Source organism: Chelonoidis abingdonii, chromosome 1 (assembly GCF_003597395.2).
Source record: "Chelonoidis abingdonii isolate Lonesome George chromosome 1, CheloAbing_2.0, whole genome shotgun sequence".
In the NCBI taxonomy this organism is placed as follows: domain Eukaryota; kingdom Metazoa; phylum Chordata; order Testudines; family Testudinidae; genus Chelonoidis; species Chelonoidis abingdonii.
In genome coordinates this window covers 162,531,171-162,552,237 of record NC_133769.1, presented here as the reverse complement: position 1 = coordinate 162,552,237, position 21,067 = coordinate 162,531,171, and the positions used below count along the sequence as shown (strand labels likewise).

Genomic DNA, 21,067 nt, shown 5'->3' with positions numbered 1-21,067 from the left:
AGGTTTAAAACAAACAAAGGAAGTACTTCACACAATGCACAATTAGCCTGTGGATCTCATTGCCAGGGGATGTTGTAAAAGCCAAAACTATAACTGGATTAAAAAAAGAAGTAAATAAATTCATGGAGGTTAGGTCCATTAATGACCACAAGCCAAGATGGTCAGGGATGCAGCCACATGCTCTGGGTGTCCCTAGGCCTCTAGCTGCCTGATGCTGTAGCGGGCAATAGGGCATGGATCACTTGATGATTGGCCTGTTTTGTTCATTCCCTTTGTAGCATCTGGCACTTGCCACTGTCAGAAGACTGGATACTGGCCTAGATGGACCACTGGGCTGACCTGGTATGGCCATTCTTATGTTCTTATTGCATAATGGTGCTCACAGAGAACAAATTCCTCCTGACCTCTGCAGTTATCAGTTTTCATCCTGACATAGGACATTAGTTTATTCTGCATTTCCAAAATAAAGTCAGATCCTGATCATCCCAAACTGCTATATTGTAACAAATTTAAGACGGATTTGAGCAACTAATTTTGGAAGTGGAGTTGGATCTGGACTTTCCTAAAGTTCAGGGCTGTTCAGATCTGGGCATTCAGTTTATACTTACTCCTGCTGTGTACAGGGTTGCCAGCTCTCCAGGAGTGGCCTGAAGTCTCCCGGAATTGGCATCCGTCTCCTGGTGACTAATGAAAGCAATCCAGGAGATTTTAATAGGCTATTTTAAGAAAATGACATCATATCATGCTGAAAAAAAAATTCTCCTGGAATAGCTTCAGTCAGAGTTGACAGCCCTAGCTGCATACTGTGGGCATACAGTAAGTGGTCAACTTGATTGAGGGCCTAGTGGAAAATGGTCAATTACAACTGTTATTTCTCATCTTAACGTTTTCCTTAGCCATGACTGTATTTCTACATCAGGGGATTTTGGTTCTATTCCAAGTTATGACCGTGACTCACTGTATGACTATGGGAAAAGCACTTCTTCTCTCTGGAGGTAATGCTACCTACCTGCTTTGGGACCTATGGATTATGTATGGTATAGCAAGTATTATTATTATGAAAACAAAGTGGTTCTAAGTTATCAAAAGCATCTGAAATTAGAGATGAGCCTGAACCCAAACTTATGTTGAGATGTCTGAAATTTAGATATGGTTCAAGAAATTCCACTGGACCAGTATCTCTTAGAAATATTTTATGCAACAAATACCTTTATTTTTCACTTGATGACAAAAAGAAGACCAAATGTATTGTGTATCCAAAGATCCTTGCTGGTCTGAAACAAGAAATTTCAGACTTAAGGGTTTTAACAAAGGTCTGAAGGCACATGAAAAAAGCTGCTTAGAATTGCAGGCAAAACCATCACATTAGCATTGTCAGGCAATGCTACAATATCTAGCAATGCCACTGAGTCAAGTGTTTGCTCAAGCACATTAGCACCAGGGAAGATGAAGGAAAGAGGAGCAGGCTTTTCTCTTTCAGTCTTTGGCTGTGCACTGGTTCTGCAGAGCCAGCCAAAACCAGGCTAGTTGCTCTGTGCATGTGTGTGTGTGCACCTGCACAACCTTCAGAGCCCACTGCATGTTTTCGGTAGCACTGATGCATACTACAGCTACTAAAGGAATGAAGTCACTGTTCCTAGGGACGACTAAATCCTTCCTCCCTGTACAAAGCTGAAGTAAATGTACAAGTTTCTCTACTAAAGTTGTGGGGAGGTGGGGGAGGGGAGCTATTCAGCCCTTGGTCTGCAGTGGCTTCTACAGCTATTTTCCCTTCTCTTTAACCCACAGCCCCCCCTCACACCTTTGTTTAACCATGGATCTTCCTGCCATGCCCTTGCCCCTGTCCTCATTCCTTCATGCTACCATGGATGGTAGACCAGCAGAAGGCAGCCCTGCAGTATGCAAGCAGTTCAGAGACACTTCCTGTGAAAACTCTTTGAAGCCTGTTCTCCTCTTCTCTAAGGTGCAGAACCATTTCCAAACTAGATCTCTACTACTGCCTATTACATGTCCTATACACCAGTGAAAAGAAGCCAGGATTTGGGCCTAGCAAAACACCACTAAAGTGGCTTGCTAAATTTTGTAGTCCAGGAATGGTGTGGAGAGTGTCAGCTCCTGGACAGATATGGATCTGTGAGGAGCATTCAGGATGGAACCTAGTGCTAGTTCAGGATTCACTCAGAAAAGAAAGGTGGTTTATTTCACCTCTTAAAAAACTACAGAGCAGCCTTCCCTTAAAAGGTGGAGATGTGGTGAGGACTGATGGAAGCTAATCAGCAATGACAGACTCACTTTCAGGCAGAAATGGCCAACCAAATTCTGCCCTCAGCTACAACCATGCAACCTTGTTAATAGGCTTGCATGGGTGTAATTGAGATAAAAATTTGGGCCAGTAACTTCATTTGTAGTAAAGAATAAAATGAATACAAATAGTGCCTTGCTGCACCAGGCTTCACTGTAAAAATTCCAAGGAGATAAGCAAGTAAAAATTCTCCCAAATCATTCTGGGCTGTAACTGCAGATGACTTGTATTATGCAGATATCGTCACAGGACAGTGTTATTGCCCTGAGGCAAGGAGTGTGGCTTTTCTGCAGGGACTGAAAGTAACTTTCCTTCACTGGCTAGTGACCCCAAATCAGGCAGTAACACATTCAGGTCTTGGTCACTGTGCTACTGTGTGAAAGTTAGAAAGAAAGATGCAGGAAAGAATCTTATTGAAGCCGGAACTTGGACATGAGTTTCTGAATCTATAACACTAATTTAGGAATAACAGAGTTAATCTCTTAATTGCTGATCATAGCATGATGTCCAGGTCATATTCTCCTCCTAGATAGCTTGGCACACAGTTTCTAGTGCATCTTGACAATTTTTCTTTGGACTGAAGTTAGTGCAGAAAATTGTCACGAGCAGCATAGTGAAGGGTTAAACAAAAGTTAGACTCAAGTTTACAAATCCATCTGAACTGGCTTCAAGTAGGCATGAAACACCAATGCATCTGGAAAATGGAACTAGCCATAGACAGTTCTTTACCATCTGGTCTCAAGAACATTTTCCGCTTGGGAGTTGCATAAGCAATGAAAAAAAGCACACAAACAACTTCCTGTACCATGTTTTCGGTCACTTGTAATGACGCATTACAAAGTAAACCAGCTAAATATGCGCAACTGTGCCTCACTCCAGATGACAACATGTATTATATAACAGCAATCCCTGACAGAGAGCGACTTACTGTAAAAGATTAGGACACAGCGCATACCCAGGGATAAATACTCTCTGTGTGAGGCTTGGCGGCAAGCTTTGTTGCCTTCTCAAAAACCCCAAATCCATTCTAGAAGCCAGAATAGCGAGGGGTCCCACTTTGTTGCTGTTGCAGATTAAAACAATATGACTTGCTGCATCCAGTGCTTTGAAGGGGAGTTTAACTGAAATGGATGTCAGCTTGTTTGTTTTTTAAAAAAAGCTAATTTAACACATTTTAGTTTAAAAATGGATTTTAAGCAAAAAACAATTCCTTCAAAGATATATCACTTGCTTGGGCTGGCTCTATCTTCTGAGAGACTGTGGGCCAGATTTGCCACTTGCAGGGTATACATCAAGAGCAAACCCACAGAAATGAGCTGTCATAAATCAGAGCAATATTGTCCATCTATCTAAGGTAGTATAAGACTATCTCTACACTGCCGCTACAGCCATGCTGCTGTAAGGTATACAGCAGGGATTGCCTACCCCGGTACACAGTTTAGCCGCTCTACTGCTAACAAAATAAAACCACTCCCAACGAAGGATGGTAGCTTTGTTGGTGGGAGAGCGTCTTCTGCTGACAAAGCACTGTCCACACTGGTGCTTTTTGTTGTTAAAAAGTCTGTCAGTCAGGCTGTGTTTATTTCACCCCCGAGTGACAAAAGTTTTAACAACAAAAGCGCAGTGTAGAGGTAGCCCAGGTGTTAGAGGAATCAGGCCACGTGTGTGTCCCTCTCCAGTTCTTTCAAGTAACTGAACTAATGAAATCAAACTGAGAAGCATGGAGAACGCCCATTACCAGTGTAAGCACAGCAAAGCATTGTAGGTGAAGGCAGATAGAAGGCTAGAATGAAGCAGAACATGCTACTGAAAGAAAGGAGTCTGCATCTTCTCTGGGTCAACTTTTGAGGTTAAAATCAGTGAGACTTTCCTCACTGGAATTGCTGGGTGAAGTGCACAAGGTTGGCCTACATTGAAGATTTTTGCACTGATTCTGGTACATTGGTGTAACTACACAGATACAAAAAGCACTGGCAAAGCCACACCCTTAGGCATAAGGAACTTATGAGGATCAGAGGAAACTGATTCTCCAATCCAATGTCTGTAACTGTCAGAAGTCCAGTTGAACTTGGACCTCCAGATTTTCTAGGATAAGCGACTCCCTGGTTTGGTAATACTGGGTTTTCCTAGAGGATGACCCTGCTTGCTAGAAACTGCAGCACTGGGTTACTTCTAAAGAAATGGCTCATCTTACAGCAGCAAGGGCTCAGGTTTGTGTAAACTGTTTTGAGATTTCACCTGAAATCAACTAGGTATGCAACTCATGTAGATCACCTCTGTAGGAGGGGAATATTAATATAGCTTCCGAACTTGCCACTTCATTTATAACAAAGTCTGGACTGCATCCACCCTTCTCGTCTGCCTTCTCTGGTGGCCCTAGAGCACAAACACCCTTTCCCCCGACCCTAATATTTAACCATCACTCATCAGAAAGATTCTAGGCTAAACTCTCCTCCCATTTACAAAGGTACATCCCCGGTTGATTTCAGTGGCAGTTGCATCCATGTAAATACGAACAGAATTTGGCCCTCTTTTTTTTCCCAAGGAAGACTAATGATCAAATAATTTTCTCACATCTCTGTTTGCACTTTCACAGTCTGGTTACATTGATTTGTGTCTCATAAGTAGACGTTTCCTTTGTTGGTTACAAATCAATGTTATAGACCAAGGCTGCCTGCACATTTTCCCCTCCCCTCTTTTTGTTTGTGTGAAAAAAAAAAGTGTGGTTTCAGTTCTGCTTGCTTTATACATGTGAACTTTCTTAATCAATGATACATTTTAAAAAAGAACTGAAATTCCAGCTCTCCCTTCAAAAACAGGAAATGTCTTTCCTTACACTTTTAATTACTGCGATGCTTTATGTATGATAAACACCTTTATCACTCCGGTCCTGCCACTGCTTTGTTAACCTAGTTATAATCCTCTCCTTCAGACATCACAAGATTTCCCATAGTAGCCCACTGTGATATCACAGACAGCTATGACTTCATGGTGTGAGTAACGAAAAAGTAGGCAAAGGTTATAGTCTGCAGCAGGATTGAGCTGCCACACGTATCTCCCGAGAGGAAAAAAGAAAAAGGATTTTCAGTTGGCTATAGAGCAGCAATGAGATTTCTGACTAGTGTATACAAATACAACACTGAAGATAGCTGGGTATTTTATTACAAGTGGATAAGCATAAAAAAGAAAAGGATAAACAAGAAAACAGACTCATCAATCGGAACGTACTAAGCAAAGGAAGCTACAGGTGAAAATGCAGAGCAGCAGTTTGATTTGCTTACATTAAAAGAGCTATGCACAACATCCTTTTTTCCACCTCAAAAAGACCCAATCAATTTTAATTTACCTACTGTGAAATAGTTTAGGTATGTCTTAAAGTTCTACTGGTTTGATAGAAAATACATGGCTGACAGTAAATAGCAGCTAGGAAGGAGAACTGGCAGAAGAAAAGGTTTAAAGAACAGAAGATCAAAAAGAAATAATCAAAAAATCCGTTTTTAAAATAAAAAAAAGAGTCTTACATTGTTTTCATCATCATCCAATAGAATGTCCATCAATCAAAAGGAACTATGATCTAGTGGTTAAAGTACAGGACAGAGAGTCAGGAGAAGTGCATTCTGTTCCCAGCTCTGCCGCTCAGGCATTGCATGGCCCCTGTCCTTCTCCTCAGTTTTCCCATCTGGAAAATCAGGATAATACTATAGTGACATTCATTAATGTCGATAAAATTTCCTGAGCTGTTTGTGTGGAAGGAATTGTAGAGAGAAGTGAAAGAAGGACGGAGGAGATGAGGGAGATGCTAAACACCCCCTCACCCCCAAATCTACCACAAATCAGAATCCATAATACTAATTGCTTCTTGGGAAATAGGCAAGGAAATCAGACCACCTCCTGACTGGATGTCATCTTTTTGGAAGATTCTCATATTACAGTGATGGGTGTGGTACAAAAACCTAGACAGAGTAAATATATAAAATAGGTTAGAGAGACAGAGATAAATAGAAATATGGAGAGAGACAGGGATTTTCCACGCCACCTTGCATAGGTCTAAATAACAACAGAAGATGTAAGGCAGACGACAATCAAGCCCACAGAAACTAATCTATCAATCAAGTATTTCTATAGAGCCTGTCAGTGTAGTAACTAACTGCTGAACAGGCATGCTGGATTTGCATGGTGGTGGCCGTTGTGAACTTTATAAAAGGTTCTGCTCTTCATGCTTCATGTTTCGAGAAGCTTTGCTTGTGTTATTTGTTGGCTTGTTTTAAACCAATTTCAATTATGATACCAGGGGCTAAAGCAACACTGGTATCTGAACAGGGTTGCCAGCTGTCCGGTTTTCGAATGCCCGGTGGAAAAGGGACCGTGGCAGCTCCAGTCAGCACTAAAAGTCTGGTCGATGGCACAGCAGGACTAAGACAGGCTCCCTGCCTGCCCTGACTTTGTATGGCTCCCAGAGGCGGCCGATATGTCTGGCTCCTAGGCGCAGGGGCTGCCCAGCTCCGCAGCTCCCAATGGCCAGGAACCGCGGCCAATGGGAGCTGCGGGGGTGGTGCTTGCAAGCATAGGCAGCACACAGAGCCCCCTGGCCGCTCCGCCTAGGAGCTGGACACACCGTCTGCTTCTGGGAGCTGCCTGAGGTAAGCACCACCCTTCCGGAGCCCATGCCCTGAATCCCCTCTCATACCCCAACCCCTGCCCCAGGTTGGAACCTCCTCCTGCATCCTAACTCCCTCCCAGAGCCCTCACCCCATCCCCTGCCCCAGCCCTGAGCCCCTTCCTGCACTCCAAACCCCTCATCCCCAGCCCCACCCCGGAGCCCACGCAGCCCCCTGCATCACAATCCCCTGCCCCAGCCCTGAGCTCTCTCCTGCACTCCAAACCCCTCGGACCCAGCCTGGAGCCCCTCCTGCACCCCAAAAGCCATCATCCCCAGCCCCACCCCATAGGCCATGTCCCCAGCCAAAACCTTCACCTCCTCCCACACCCCAAGCCCCTGCCCCAGCCCAGATCCCCCTCCTTCACCCTGAACCCCTCATTTCTGGCCCCATCTGGAGCCTGGAGCCATCACCCACTCCCACACCCCGCCCCAGCCCGATGAAAGTGAGGGAGGGTGGTGGAGAGTGAGAGACGGAAGGAGGAGGCATGGAGTGAGCAGGGGTGGGAACTCAGAGATGGGACAGGGCAGGGGTGGGGTACGAGGTGTTTAGTTCTGTGCAATTAGAAATGTCGCCACCTTATATCTGAATCCAAGCATCTTCAAAGTTCAGATATATATGGATATGGGGTCTTGATTCTGTCCATTGTTTATATAGGTAGAGGTCAGCCATCTGGGTTCACCTCTTCTAGGAAGTTCAGGATGGGGAAGAAGTCTGGAGCTCACATTTTGCTACAGATCCCATGTCGTTTTAAAGTTACTCTTCTAAGGGGCCCCTACCCTGGATGTGCGAGATATCACACTTATCCTTACATTACAAACAGCTGCACTTGCTTGACTTTAGTGGGAGTATATGGCTAGCTGAATGCAAGTTTTTGATATACATGGGGAAAAATGGTGTAAAACCCAGTCCATGGGAGTTGGTTCAGGACATAAGTGTATCTGAGCCATTAACTAACAGTGACCATAACAACAGCCACACCAGGGGAGGGGAGTGTCATATCAAAAGTTCAGTGAGAAATGTAAGGAAGTGGAATTTAAACAAGAGAGTTTCAATCAGAAGTGGCCTGAAGGAAAAATTAAGTTCAGATCCATAGAAACAGCATGGAGGTTGCCAAAGAATCTTTATAAGCACCCCAGATGGTGGCCATAGTCCAAACCAAACATAGAGAGGAAAAAGTCAAGAAAAATTTGCACCATTAAAAAATTGAGCAATCACATCACAAAGGCAGTGAGGTACAGTCATACAGCCTCTATATGACTCAGAGGTGACATCACCTGGAATGCTACATTCATTTCTGGGCACTTCCTCGTCAGAGTGATTGGAAAGTTCAGAGAAAAGCCACATAAATGATCCAGGTGCTGGAAGGACTGACTTATTAGCTAACATTAATAGCTCAATCTGTATAGACTGGCTAAGTGACAATGATTAAGAGAGGGGAGAGACACGATAACAGATAACAGTATGCAGTTGAAAGGTGTAAAAATACCAAATAAGGAGAGAAGTTACATAGAACAGTACAAAAGGTATAGACGTTAAGATTAAACGTTGGAAAATTTAGGCTGACAGCAAAATATATTAGGCTATGGAATAGCTCTTAAGGAAAGAGACAGAAGCCCCCCTTGCCTGAAACTTTAAAACTAGACTGGAAAAAGCACTAGAGATGTGACACAGGGAACAATCCTGCACTGGATCCTGGGAGATGTGCTAGGAAGCATTTGATATTGACCGTTTTTCCAGTTCCATGACTCTAAGGTACAGGAGTTTTTTCTGGCCCCAAAAAACAAACAAACAAAACCTCTTCTCTTTTAAAAATACGGAAACACGTGAAACAAACTTCAGCAAAATGATGAATAGTTAGAAGGAGACTAAATTAATGCCCAGTGGATACTCCATTAAATTAGTCCCAGTTGACACTGTAAAGAGATAGCTGAAATGGCCTTTTTAAACTCAGGTCCTACAGTGAGGAGAGACTGACTAGTCGAGCAGGGTAGTGGCTGAGGTGAATGGAGAGATATACCTATGGAACAAGGGTCAGATATAACTATGAGTGGGGGTAAGTGACTCCACAGGCGGCAAATGACCTTCTGAATCGGGGCTAGGTGGCCCACTGAGGGGATAACTTGTGTTATTACAATCAGCAGAGATTTATAACTCTGCAAACCTGGCCCTGCAAAGAAAGGGCTAGATCTTGCTCCATTGAAGTCAAAACTCCCAGTGACATCAAGAGGAGCAGGAGCAGTCTGTCACAATAGAGGGGCTCAATCTACATCAGTAATGCTTCTCTAGCTCTGAACATTATATTTAGGCTTGTGAAGGGAAAAAGCAACTCTTTCCCTAACTGAGCACTAAAATGCCACGCAGTGCTGCACACACAAACAGAGAGAAAAATCATAATGCCGTTCAGGTGGGAGAGTGGAAGGAGGGCAGACATATGAAAGTGATGAGATGAAATGCTTCTGTCACTTCCCATTCATAAGCACTCTAGAATCAGGGAATGGAGGCAGGATAACCACCAGCAAAACCTGAGATGTACAAGTTACTGCACAAAGATAAACCAAACCAGATCTTGTGCGATTTCAACCTGCAGTGCGACTAGTTCTGAACTCCCCTACCTAACTGGACAGTAAGGAATTCAGGTGGGGTGGAGGAAGGGAAATAAACTTTGTTTGCTGAAAGTTTGAAATCGCCGGCTCAGCAAGATACTGGCTTTTCACTGCATTTGGCCCTATCATCAGATGGAAAAATAGGCGTATCAGCATGTTATCTGAATGACATTTGCTTTTCTCTTTATATTTCTTTTAATTAACTTTTAGGGTAAAAACTCCTCTCTGGGCAAGAGAATGAAGTGATGAACCCAGGAAGTGAAGCCTCTGTTTTGCCCTACAAAGGAAGTGCTCCACAGAATGCTCAGTCTACTTCCGCAGATTCCAATACCTTATTATTTTGGTGGAGGAGGAGAGAATCTGGGAAATGTCAGCTCTCATGAAAGTGAAAGGCTAAAAACGCTGGCTAATGCTAGGCACGTTGAGCTCCACCACTTTGTAAGGGTCTCTCACAGAACTCTGCCAATGCACCTGCCACTGGCCTGCTATTACAGCCCTGTGCTCTCCACCCAGTACTACCACTATAGGTCAGCAACCTGCAGTTTCCCTGTCTACTTCTGTTCTGGCCCTCCCCCACAGCTCTGCCAGTGCACTTCCTTCCTATCCCTTAGCATTCTCTGCAGTTCCAGTCCTACACCTCTTGAGCAGGCCTGCCAACCATGGGATGGTTTTATGATGTGAACAGAAACCCCAACAGGGATTAGGCTGAGATACCACCAAACTCAGTTTTAACTGTGACCTAAACTAGTGGAGATCTCTTGGGGGGGGGGGGGTCATATATTAGCTCCAGAGGGTTCCTTCCCTCAACTCCACCTACAGGATTATAGTCCAGCATATAATAAATACATCATTAGAGAATTAAAGTGATGTGCAGTAGTACTAGCATGTGACGCTAGACCTGTGTGCAAGAATGCTCCCTTGTGGTCCATGCTTTGTAGCTTTGTGCTGTCCCCTCCCAACTAACCCCATGCACCTGTCCAGATATACAGTAGGGACACTTGTAGCTCTCATTACAAGAATTGGAGGGAATCCCTGCTGAGCCTGAGAAAATACTAGGAAAGACATGCAGGCACACGATACTATGAGGTATTACAACAAAGTGGGCTTGATTCTGTGTGGAACAAGGCTGATGGCCTCTGCATGTGCTTTCCAACTGATTATGCACGTTGGTATCTTAATCTTCATATTTAGAAGCTACATGTGATACTTCATTGCTTACCATATCTTCTGCAGGCATTGTGCTCAAAAACCTAAGCAACACCATAAAAAACCTTCTGCATAGTCAACAGAGGAGGCATTTCTGGCAGTATTCTAGGTAAGATACTATTCAAGTAGGTATTTGAGAAATGCAATGTTTAATCACAGCTCTCTCTCCACATGTGCAAACTAATTAAAAAAGTTAAATCCACAAGTCTCTCTCTCTCTCTATATATATGGGGATATTTTTCTTACACCAGGGTTCTGTTCAGCCTGCCCATCCCTGCAATCCTTGCCCTAGGGCACTGCTGTTGTGACTGACAGCTGAGAGCTTTTCTAAACACTCAAGCAGAGAATTACAAAACTCACTAGTGACTGTAACTGTTTGGAAATAACGTAATTTTTATCACTTTGACAGTATTTACAACTCCCTAAACCATAAAATGTTTTTCAATTTTATTTGCTAAGATTTATAAAAATGAGCCTACCCAAAAACACTAGGCACATATGTAAATTAAACCTAAAACTCATATACAAAGAAGAGTGTGAATTTGCCCACTATTGCCATTAAAATGTTCCCCGGCCACAGAAACCAAATCCCTCCCTCCCTCTATTCACTCATCCTCCCCTCAATTCAGCCTCTCTGAAAAAGCCTGGGAAAATAGATAGGTCTTTCTATTGAAAGTCAACAAACTTTTGCTCTCCCAGACCAAGAGAGGAAAATTAATGTCAGAGCTGATCATCCACCAGTGAGACACTGAACACTGCAAGGGAATGACAGGTCAAGCATCCGTCATTTGTTAAGTAAAAGCACAAGGAGAGAAGCCATTGCTAAATGGGTAGGACCCAAGCCATAAAGGCCCTTACTAGGTCAAAAAGCAAGATCAAGAATTACACCTGGGAATGACCTGGAAGCCAGTGCAATCTCTGGAGCACTCGTATGACATGCTTCGTATTGGAAACGTTAAGTAAGAAAAGAAGTAAGCTGGGCTGTGCACCAGCTGAAGTTTTCAAGTGTCCTTCAGGTGTAGTCCCATGTAGAGAGATGGGAATAATCCCATCTGATGGTGAGGATGGCACAAATAACCCATGGCAAGGCCCACATCCAGAAAGATCCAGTTGTAACCTCCTTGCCAAATACAGATGGAAAAAGGCACACTTATATGCAGAAGGAATCAAGTTTTGCACAAGAACTCCAAGTTCTTGCAAACCTAAGGAATAAAGGGCAGTCAGACTCATGTAGGTCCTAATTTTCAAATATGGTTACCTAACTGGACATCCAAACCTTGTATTTGGACTCTCCATTAAGGACTTAGTCTCACAACATGGGTATTAACACACCTAACCTCCAATCTGATGTCTGATCCAACACCTCCTGAAGTAAAAATTGGGATCTTGAAGATCCTACTCCTGGGGGAATTCCGCACCACTGTGCGTGCTCAGAATTCATGTCCCCCACAGATTTCTTTGCTTTCCTGCAGAAAATGATGGAGAAGCAAAGGCAAGCTGCAAGAGTGGTCATGCACCCATCCCCAGCAGTGCGGTAGAATGGCTTTGGGTGACCAGAGCAGCTGATGGAGAGGTAAATCACCATGGGGAGCAGAGCTCGTGCAGGTAGTGAGGAGCAGGGCTAGGGATGCCCTGGCTGGTGAATCTTATCCCGTGCTGGGCTCAGCTGTTAGTCCTGGCTTGGCTGGGGAAGAATAGGACTTGTTCTTCTCCTGCAAGGAGCAGCCAGGGCCAAGGCCAAGGCCACCACCAAAAACCTCCCCAACTGTAGGAAGCTGCATTCCAGCCCCCTGCTTCCTGCCCCCATTGCTCCTCAGCCACAGGGGGAGGAGTCACTGTAAAGGGAGCTGCTCCCCTGTCCGCCAAAGCCCCGTGCCTCCAGACCAGCCCTAGACCCAGACCCTCTGTCAAATCTCACCCCCCTTCACCCAGAACACAACCACCAATCCCCTGCACCCAACCTCTCCACCCCGCTGAACCTCATCCACTGCATCCAGAGCCCCCTTGCACCCAACCTCCCGCACTGAGCCCTACTCCCCTACCCTCCCACCAAGCCCCTCCTGCCTGCATCCGGATCCCCCACCCCTGCACCCAGACCACCCTCTGCTGAGCCCCTCTCCACACTCAAATCCCCACCAGGAATACCCTGATGAGTCCCCAGCACCAAGACCCCCACCCCATGGAGCCCCAACCAGCTGTACCCAGACCCCTACTCCACCAAGCCCCACTCTCCCAGCACCCGGACACCCCTGCTGAGGCCCTCCACCCGTAGATCCTCCCTGCCAAGCCCCAACCATTTTCACCTGGACCTTCCCACAGAGTTCCATTCCCCCTGCACCTGGAACCCTCCCAGCGAGCCCCTGTGCATCCAGATCCCTCCTCTCCCCAAATCCACTGAGCTGCCAGCACTGATAGCCCCACATAGAACCCACACCTGGATCCTCCCACATTAAACCCCTCCACACTTGGATCCTGAGCCTGCTTGCCCCACACCTGGATCAGGGGCCAGGGCTGGGTGTGCGTGCGAGACTCTGCTCCTCTTGCTTACTATCTTAGTGAACCTGGCACAGAGGGGCAGGGCCATGGAGTGTTTCTGGGGCAGACCTGGCCCTTGTGCTTTGTTGGGGTTGGGTGCAGCCTCACTGCTGAGTCCATGTTCCAAGGAGGTGCTGCACAATGAACTCCCACCTCCTTGCAGCCAGTAGCCTGTGCTCCTCACTGCCATGCTGGAACCTCCACATTTATGTATTGACAAAATATGCAGAATTTTTTTTGGCACAGAATTCCCTCAAGAGTAATCAGATCCAAATGCAAAGTTAGGACATTTTATTATGACACCCATGATACTATCAGACTTGGTTGACAATCTTACACAAAGAAGCCTCATTAGACAGAAACAATGCAATACAAGCCTATCCTACAACCACTGTGGGGCAGCTACAAAAATAACTCCAGCAAAGATCTGCACCATCTCTTTCCTGCATTTGACCTCCAGTGCACCAGCAATTTGGGTGCATCTACTGCTGGTAGCAACAGATGCTAGAGCAGGAAAACCCAGCTACCAGAGTGGAAGGATTAATGGTGCATTAACATGAAAGCCCCAGTTGTGGCTATTTAAATGCTAACAGCCTTAAGCGAGTTATCCAACACACAAACTTATAGCGTGAGCCACTAGAACTTAATTATGAAACATCTGGGGCCAAATTCTGCCCTTTGTATTTGCACAAAGTGATCCTACTGAAGCTAATGGGAGCCCCATGCACCATATGAAAGGCGGTGCCTAGGTCCGGAAAAGGACTATTTTAACGTTGAAGTAATGAGTTAATTTTTACCAAAGACTTTTTTAAAATATGCCAAACATCATTTTTTTTTCATTTTTAAATTAATCATTACCTAAACTCCTGGGTTGGTCAGGCATGCCCTGATTTACATTCTTCTCTAATATCCTTGAAAAACTAGCTAAAGAAAAGCACAGTTTTAAAGCCTGGCATGTTGAATTCATGTTCCATTAAATCTGGCAGATTTTGCCCATGGTTTTCTATTGACCCTGCTGGCAATTCTCCTTTTGACACTCTTCTGATGCACCTTTTCCCATCCAGAGGGCTTTTCATGGTCCAAAGACATTTTCTGACCAGGCAGAGTATATTTTCACCTCCTTCTAACCTCCCAGAACAATATTCCAGGGCGGATCAGGAGGTATGCTATTAAGCCCAAAGCATGAACACAGCAACTCTTGCATTGCTGCTAACAGATCTGTTTGATTTCAAATCTTCTGGGCAGGAGTAGGTAAACACAGATTTTGTTTTAGCAGCTCAGTTACAGTTAAGTGAGCATCTCACCAGGTTGTACACAATAAACCTCCTATAATAGTCATTAAGTTTTGCTTTGGTTTAAATTTTGGCATACGTGGCCTTAGACCCAGTGAGATTTTGGTTTCCAGAAAATTTAGAAAACATACTGATTTTCCACTGCCTTGCTCCTTTACACCCACGCAAAATAAGTGGAAAATATTCCCATCAGTGTTGGTGCATACTGATTTCTGGTTTGGTAGCATCATACACCCACTTTGCACTAGTGATAGTAACTACACAAGGTGCAAGGCAGTTAAGAATCAGGCCCATTATGTTCTTTGCTACTTTTTTAGAGATGGGCCCACAAATTGTCAGTGGAGCAGGAGAGGTCAGGCACTGAGAGCACAGGAGAAACAGACTCTTTCTGCTCTCAGTTCTGGTACCCAAATGCAGATCCAGCAGTCTGCAGCTGCCCAGAACTGCAACTGCAGGGAAAATCCTGCTCAACTCCCATCTGCAGCATGCTCAGTGCGGACAGAATCTTCAGAGATCGAGGCTAACATATCTCTATGGAGCATAGGCAACGGTGATTTTTCAGAGGCTTATAACTTGGCCAAATTTGTACAGATTTTCATCAGGATGCAAAAAGGAAGGCCATCCCACTACCAAATTTCAAGTCCCTACTTCAAAACATGGGGGTGGTACAGCTTCTCAAAGAAAAAGTCACCAGAATATTTTAACATGGCAAAACACCTTATTTTTTTCCTAGCCTCATTTCTGAATACGGCTCCACAACTTTGGCTGAAATTTTCCAGAACAAGTTGGTCTGAATCATATATGCAGTATAGAAAATTTCAACCCAAATGTTTAAAATTTGACAAAATAATAAGCAACTGAAAATGCGGTCTTATGATGGGCAACCTTAACAGTTGGCACTCTTACCAGCTGCACCCGTAACCCAGAAAAATACCATCCTTCAGACACACACATTGTACAATATATGCATTCGCATTTAATGAAGTGCCAGGGGTCTATTTTAACCTTGATTTGTAGGCTTTTAGTAAGGCAACACTCATTAGCGTTAATGTCTGCTGTTAAGAATATAGGATGGGATTTTCAAAAGCAGTTAGGAGCACCAGTCCCATTTAATTTCAGTGAGATTTGTGCACCTATTTCACATAGGCAGTTTTGAAAATCACCCTTATATCCTTTAGTGTAGGTATTCTTATGAATGGATGCATTATAAATTGTACCTGGCTGCTTCATCTCATTTTCCCTTTTCCTTTTCTTTCCTTTCCTTTTGGCTATCCCTTATTTATCTTTTGTCCTTCTTTAACATTCTACTTATGTTCTGTACTCAGATTTACTTACTTTATGATAATACCTTCTCATCTAAATTTATTTTCTTGCTTTTCTCTCCATGTCTCCCAGGTTTGTCAATGTCATCCATCAGGGTAGCATCTAAGTGCTGGGTCATGATTTTTTTGTTTATCTTTAGCTTGCATTTATTATGACAAACTCTCTCAGCCTTGCTCCCACACCTTTAGTTAACTCTTATTTCCTAATCTCCTCAGTTCACACCAAGCACAGGGGGGAATTAAGTATTTGTAGAGGCAATGATTGACAGCAAGCACAGCATCTGCATGTGCCAAGATGCTACAGTTTGTACAGTGAGGTGAGACCTCTGTGCCCAATACACCTTCCTTGATTACACAGACATTTTGAGTGTGACTGCCGCTCATTGTTAGCCCAATGACTCCCTGCATCCTCCTCACTTTCTTTTCCCAGGCTGTTAGCCTGGTACACTGAAGAGAAATCACAGGTTTTCTAATTGGGTTTGTGCCTGCACAGAGGAGAATCCTAAATACAGGCCAGATCTGCAATGATCATGAAGAGTACGCTACCCAGATTCCACTGGTATGGACTATTAGACTTTTGCCCATCTGATTAACTTTCCAGCTGTTCCCTAATTACTATGATAAACACATAAGGACTGTGGCCTCTCAAGAAAGAAAGAAAGAGAAATTTATCAGCAAAAACTCACAAAAAACTCTGAAGTCATACATTATTTTATCTTCTATGGTTCAAATATTTCATATGTAACAAATCCTCTAGAGGGCACATGAGACCCAGATGGTCCTGTAACCAGCTTGGCAGAGGGAATCCATGCCCACTTCAAAGATGTCATACTGGAGACTTCTGTAGGGGCTATGTGGCTCTGTTCAGTCTTCTTGACTGCTACCTGAATGGATGTTTGGGAGGCATCATGCAACCCACTCCAATGCTATTTCCTCATTGAATCTGTGTCTACCTCTGGCAAAGGGAAGGGATGTCCAGCAACATGAACACTATGTGGCCTGCCCCAAAGGGGTTTTTCTATGCTTAGAATGAGTAGCTGGGGAATGTGTGCAGCTGCAACAGGCTGTGAATCTGACCCTATAGATGTAACCTTTCCTCAGGTTTAACTACAATCAGGGGCGGCTCCAGGCACTAGCGTGCCAAGTGTGTGCCTGGGGCAGCAAGCTGTGGGGGGCGGCCTGCTGGTTGCTGTGAGAGTGGCAGGCAGGCAGCTTTCGGCGGCACGCCTGTGGGAGGTCCACCAGTTCTGCAGTTTTAGCAGCACTTCGACAGCAGGTACGCTGAATCCGCATTACTGGCAGACTTCCCGCAGGCGCACTGCTGAAAGCCACCTGCTTGCCATGCTTGGGGCGGCAAAATACATAGAGCCACCCCTGACTATGATAGGGTGGTCCTTTGGCAGGTCACTTTTCTGCAAAGTGGAGGATAAAAGTTATCTAAGTCTTAGACTGCATTAAAGCTCTTGGGAACTATGGTGTCTCAAGTGTTCTGATAGAAGGCAGAAAAACATAGACAGTGAATCTCCTTAGTTTATGAGTGGTTTTATGGGTAGCCTTGGCTTACATAGCTCAGTAGCTCGTGACTACTGCAATAACAAAGAGTTGCTTTTTTTGCTATATTTCTGCAAGGTCTCATGGGAAGCTTATTTTGCATACACTGAGAGAGTGTTTGCCTGATAAACCGCACGTACTGTATGTCTGTCTGGCACAAATGAGAGAAATTTGTCCTTTCATTTACAAGAGTCTATTTATAGTGGTACTTACACGATTGACCCATGCACTCATGGGCTTCCTCTTCCCCCCACAAACACTGAAACAGCAGCTTTCACACTCGCCCAAAGCCCATGACAATTTTGCCTCTTTAAGTCCTGCTTCCACTGAGGGTGATCACAGGGACCACAGATGCCTAGGGAAGGTTCTGATGAAATAGATCAGTAATAGCATCTGGCAAGGTGCATGGTCACAGCAGAAATCTACATACCTCAGGTTGCTGTGAGGCACCAAAGGTGGAGATCAGGTGTCTTTGAACACATAAGGAATGTGATGTTTGTTGTTACTATCTCCTCCTGAAATATAAAAATTCATGCCCTGCTCAGCACCTCTCAGGATTTGCCTCACAATACTTTGCAAAAGTAGCTTAATAAGCTCTCAACCACTTTGATGAAATCTCAACAGCATAAATCTTTGTCATCTAGTCAGATTCATTCTTTATGTCCATTTTACAAAACAACATATACCATATATCTAGAACAGATATCCTTGTGTTAGATTGCATAGGTATGTGCTAAATAAATTTATCATAGGTCTGCATAGTCAACATAGCACAAATCCTAAGGCTTATTCTAATATTTGGAAACACTGTTCATCTTCAAACAGCCACCATTTAAAAAGCTTCAACAAGCAAGAGCAACATTTCCTATTTCTCCTCACAGATACCCAATTCCTCCTTAAAAATCACACCTGCCCAAGGCATGGGGGTTCAATCCTGCCCCAGGGACAGGTTTTCTATCTATACAAATTACACTGCTTTAACATCTGATATTTTGCACTGGAAGAAAGGAGAGTTTTGTCCCACTGTGAAGGAGAGGTTCCCAACTTCCTAACTGGATATGCAGCCCTCACTTCTAGCCCTGATCATGCCCAAGAGATCAAAATTAATGTCATGTCATTCACAGGCTATTTTAGGTCATTTATAGGGTTTTGATATTTATTAGTTTGAATATTTTTCTCCCACTGTGCCCTACACTGTAGGATTCATGAACCTAAGGGACCTGGCTTTGCAGATGAAGACAGGTGACAAACTGTTCCAATACATTAAAAAAACACAACTCAATTTTTCCTCAAATATTTTTTCTGTAACATGTATGGCATCTACAGAATATATAAAGGTGTATATATAAAGATAGAGCTGGGTTTGTAGTATTCATTGTGAATACATTAATAAACTCAGGGTATGTCTACACAACAAAAGTATCAGAGGGGTAGCCGTGTTAGTCTGGATCTGTAAAAGCAGCAGAGAATCCTGTGGCACCTTATAGACTAACAAATGTTTTGGAGCATGAGCTTTTGTGGGTGAATACCCACTTCGTCAGATGCATGCTTCACCCACGAAAGCTCATGCTCCAAAATGTCTGTTAGTCTATAAGGTGCCACAGGATTCTCTGCTGCTTTTACAACAAAAGTAGTGCACAGCCTAGCCTACACCAAACTTGTTTGAATCCAGCTAGCGTTAAGTAACAATAATAGAGAAGCCAGCATGGGCTTTAGAGCGACCTAATGAACAAAGTACGTGAGTACCCAGGGTCTGTCCCAGGCTTGTGTTACCCATGCTGAAGCCTCTGCTACTCTGTCTCTACTGCTACTGTTACCTGTGCTAGTTGGATTCAAGATAGCTTGGGTAGGTTAGCCAATACACAGCTTTTGCTGTGCAAGCATACTCTCATTTACCCTTTTTTTCTGTTTGGGAAGCATCTGTGAGCCAAGTTAAATTTTGCAAACATATTTGCTATTCCTAAGTATTCACTGACTGACCTGGATGAATGTTCTTCACCCTATCGAATATTTGTGAACGGTTCACTTTTACCATTCGTTATTCATACTGGTTTATTCAAAGGTTAACTAAGTCACATGGAATTATTTCTGCTCCTTGATTTGTTAACCAGGTGGGACAGAAATTGATGATTTAAAAAGAAATTGATTTTTAAAATTTAAATTCAAATATTTAAAATTTAAATACAGGTTTATTTTTTAAAAATAAACCTATTTTTTACAAAATAAACCTATTTAAAATTAAATTTGAAATTATGACAGTTTATGTTAAGGCCTAATCTTACTATATTCTATGAGTCAAACCACTGAGCTGGTTGAAGTCACTGGCTAAGCACTAGAAGCAGAGTTTTTTGAAGTGCTAAACCAGCTTTTGTCATTAGTAGCCTTTTCTGCAGGTGCAGCCAGAATATTTTATTAATTTCAGTTTATTCAACTTGTTCAGTTCAATGGCTAGTTCATTCAAGGTTACGAAACCAATCAGAGTTGAGAAAGCGGAAAAACATTGTTTTCCTCTTCCAATATTTGACTAAAAACTAGGTGTAAGAGGATGAATTCTATTAGTTCTAAAATCTTGAAGGACATGTTAACTAGAGACCATCAGCTTAACTCAATAACTACAGGTTATACTTCCTTTGTTTAATAAATAAATTAAGTTTTAAATGTAAAACATGTTTTGATAAACTTTCTGATGATTTTTTTTCTTATGTATCCAGCTCATTTAAGGAAAAAAATGGCTGGTTTTGTGCATTTTTAATTTAATTAGAATTTCTGTCCAAATAGAGCTTGACACAAATCACAAGTAAAAAATTAATCATCGCCTAGTAAATAAGAAATGTAACATTCACCATTTTATAACATAATAAAATGGTAAACATCAAGAATAATTACTTCATATATGTAGACAGTCTACAGATACAGTGTATCTGCCCAGTTAGCAAAGAAAGAAAAGGCAGCACCAAATATAATGCAAAGGCTATATTTCATTGCAAATCATCATGTTTTCAGTAATTCCCAAGCTATGAGAAGCAACCTTTCTGTAGGAAAATAACTAAAAAGTACAAATGCAAAATGAGATTAAAATAGATGGTTTAAATCAAGATTTTCCAATCGCTGGTTTAAATCATGATTAAAGCCAGTGATTTAAATCAATCCAGCCAGATGCTAACTGAAGACTTTTCACCTGAATATTTGTGAAATGCCAATAAAAAGAGGCACAAATATAGTCAAATCAAATAGACATTAAAACTGTGAACAAATTTTCACTGACAACTTTTCCGCAGTGTCCTGCCAGCTCTAGCACTAAGGTATGTTTAAAGGTGGAGGGATAAGACAACTCATACAAACAACATGAACGCTCACATTTGTAAGCAGTTTTGCTGTAATATATAAAAACCATATATGAATTACATGAGGGGGTGGGATGGAAAACAGGGTTACTCACCTTTGTAACTGTTGTTCTTTGAGATGTGTTGCTCATATCCATTCCAGGTAGGTGTGTGCGCGCCGCGTGCACAGCCGTCGGAGAAACTTTTACCCTAGCAACACTCGGCGGGTCGGCTGGGCGCCCCCTGGAGTGGCGCCACCATGGCGCCGCATA

At 43.3% G+C, this 21,067-nt stretch overlaps 1 protein-coding gene across 15 annotated transcripts in view; it reads right to left on the bottom strand.

Moving 5' to 3' along the window:
- The window catches only part of ZBTB20 (zinc finger and BTB domain containing 20), a 644,993-nt gene that overhangs the window by 64,086 nt on the left and 559,840 nt on the right, over positions 1-21,067 (bottom strand). For 3 of the 15 annotated variants that reach the window (XM_075072173.1, XM_075072190.1, XM_075072225.1), the window contains one exon: positions 17,903-17,987. The exons of the other annotated variants lie outside the window; for them this stretch is intronic. The gene's annotated coding sequence lies outside the window, so the exon portion shown is untranslated. The remainder of the gene's footprint in view (positions 1-17,902; positions 17,988-21,067) is intronic. 15 annotated transcript variants of the gene reach the window in all.